This window comes from Pygocentrus nattereri, chromosome 12, assembly GCF_015220715.1.
Source record: "Pygocentrus nattereri isolate fPygNat1 chromosome 12, fPygNat1.pri, whole genome shotgun sequence".
Classification (NCBI taxonomy): Eukaryota; Metazoa; Chordata; class Actinopteri; order Characiformes; family Serrasalmidae; genus Pygocentrus; species Pygocentrus nattereri.
This window is the reverse complement of record NC_051222.1, coordinates 19,407,694-19,410,476: the sequence shown is the minus strand read 5'-3', so window position 1 is coordinate 19,410,476 and position 2,783 is coordinate 19,407,694. Positions and strand designations below refer to the sequence as shown.

The 2,783-nt window shown below is 50.4% G+C and overlaps 1 protein-coding gene across 1 annotated transcript in view; it reads left to right on the top strand.

Annotated features, from left to right (window-relative positions):
• Window positions 1–314: 314 nt before the first annotated feature.
• The window catches only part of LOC108434665 (helix-loop-helix protein 2-like), a 5,546-nt gene continuing 3,077 nt past the window's right edge, over window positions 315–2,783 (top strand). The window contains exon 1 of the mRNA XM_017709982.2: window positions 315–769. The gene's annotated coding sequence lies outside the window, so the exon portion shown is untranslated. The remainder of the gene's footprint in view (window positions 770–2,783) is intronic.

Genomic DNA, 2,783 nt, shown 5'->3' with positions numbered 1-2,783 from the left:
CAACGATGCTCCCCCCTTCTTACTGACATGTTTACAGAGCTGTGCGAGAGGTGCGTGTACAATGGACAGCAGAAGTAGCCCCTTCTGGGGTTTTTGTCCATATCTGCTCAGCATCCTTGTCCACGGACTAAGGAGGAGGGTGGTGGGGGTGTGAGAGAGAGCCAGAGAGAGAGAGAGAGAGCGAGAGAGAGCGAGAGAGAGAGAGAGAGAGAGAGAGAGAGAGATGGAAGGAGGTGTGATGTTAGAAGGGGCGGTGTTAGACAATACCACCCCACACATATATGCCACCTCCCCGTCATTCCGGACAGCGGACTCATCCGATCTGTCCTCAGCCGGACACGCAGCGCAGCGCTCACACGGCGAGGAGGAGAGAGATTAACAAAGGAAAACAAACTGAGCTGAAATGCTCGTGGACCCCAGGACTGTCCGTCTTCTCGGCGCGCTGCTCTTCTAGGCCGGCCCAGCTTCAGCGGACTGTCTCTGCACTTTCACGTCTGATCTGATCTGATCCGCCGCCTCTATTGTCTGAAGCCAGAGGGTCACCAGATAACAGCTCGCCAGGTCCCTGTCAGCGCGAGGCCGCGCGCGGACACATCCTCCTCAGAAAGCACTGAAGTGAAGGCGCAGATCGCTCAGTCTGCGGAGTCGGAGTTAGCGAGGCGATCAGAGGGGAGGAAGAGGAGGATGATTGAGGAAAGAAGCCGCGGAGCCGCGCGCGCTTAGCTGGACAGCGGAGAGTAGACTTGGCTGGACCCGGCAGCACTTCACGGTTTGTTCACACACAGTCAGACCTGCTATGCCAACTAATGATTTCGCCCTCTTCGCGCTTCATTTTAACCCACAGAATGTTTTGCCTTTATGCTAATAAAGTTCAGTAAACGCGTGTAAAAGACGCGCCCGCGCGCTCTTTCCCTACATATCACATCAAAATGTGATGTATAGAGCAGCGAGTGGCGCGTGCCGGCTGTACATTAAACATACAGAAATGAAGGTTCGCCTGCGCGAATTTTCCCCGACAATTTCGCTCAACGCTACTTGCAAAATTGGACAATAACTAAGTTAAGACGAGAAAATGAAATACAGACAGGCGTCATATGTCCTACAGATAATAGGCTACAGATAATACATTAAAACATAAAAACACGACTTACACACGAAATGAAAAGAAACGGGAAAACACACTTAAAAAATAATAATAATAATAATAAATAATAATAATAATAAATAATAATAATAATAATAATAATAATAATAATCACGTTTTCCACAACATTTATTGATCTGATTGTTTATTGATTTATTTAAAGGCCATAAGTGTGATTCGTGACTCCTGTGTCAGTCCTATAACGCCAAGGCGACTCATATATTTATTATAAGCCGTCATATGTTACACATCACACATCACTCCGTCCGCGGAAAAGCGGGACGCGTTACACGTTCATCAGAAAACGAAAGCAACGCAGCACCCAGAGCACATGACGATGCGACGGCCGTGTCTTATTGTTTTAGACGTGTATGTGTGTCTGTATGACAGCGGGGGCCAGTTTAGCCAGTACCAGACATTTTAGACCAGTTTAGCCAGTACCAGACAGTTTAGACCAGTTTAGCCAGTACCAGACAGTTTAGACCAGTTTAGCCAGTACCAGACAGTTTAGACCAGTTTAGTTCACAGTACCAGACATTTTAGACCAGTTTAGCCAGTACCAGACAGTTTAGACCAGTTTAGTTCACAGTACCAGACATTTTAGACCAGTTTAGTTCACAGTACCCAGTGAACCAGCGAAGCTTTCCAAGGCTGCAGTCAAACTGCGTGTGAGATGCGGCAGCGGCGCCGGAGAAGTTGCCCCAGCAGATGTTAACCTTTGGAGCCGCTTATTATTCCAGCTCCGTCTCGTCCTGTCAGGCAGCACGCGCCAGGCGCTATAGTGAGACAGATGGATGGTTTTAATTACGGAACATGACTCGAAAATTATCATATTTGCACTCATTTTGTGCGGAGGGGAACAATATGGATGGGAACGGGGGGGGGGGGGGGGGGGGGGGGGGCACGGGCACCCCTGCTGCCCGCACGCCTACTGGCGTTATTTGGCTGCTTTCATGCATTTTTCCACAATAAAGAAAGAAACCAGGCGAGCAGGGCAGCGGCGTCGCGGGCTCCACGCAGCCTTTATGCTCCTGTCCTTAAAGTTTTCGTGTGGGCAGCGGGACGTGCCCACGGTAGTTCAGTCCTTTTGCCCGTCAGCTGAGCCGATCGCTGACAATACGAGGCCGAAACGAGCCGAAGCGGCGAGTTTCGCGCGCGCAGCCTCGGGGCACGACAAGTAAACCAGAGAGCGACTGAGCTGCTCAGCATCTGTCGGGCTACAGCGTCCAGACAAAGGCTGGGAGCAGAGCTGGACTCGCTGCCTGCGCTTCACTCGAACACAGCCAGACGAACGAGCCCTCAGCACTGAGCTGGAGTTCAGCCTGGGCACCTTAAAGGTCTCACACGTCACTGCTCACCAGCATTTCACCACTGACCATCATGAGGACGCATCAGAGCGGAGGGTCTTATCTGACAGACACTTTAAGGGGCTGAACCGAGCCGAGTTATCGAGATCTACTGGGGTGACCAGTAACTACGAGGATCTTATGGTCAGTCCAGACGAGCAGCTGCGCTTTCTTACAGGACGCAGCGCAAATACTAGAGAATTGGAGAAAATACGGCAGATGTTTACAGAAGCGTTACACGGCGTGACTGATGTCCTAATAATATTACTGAGGATCACTTCGCAAGACGTAAT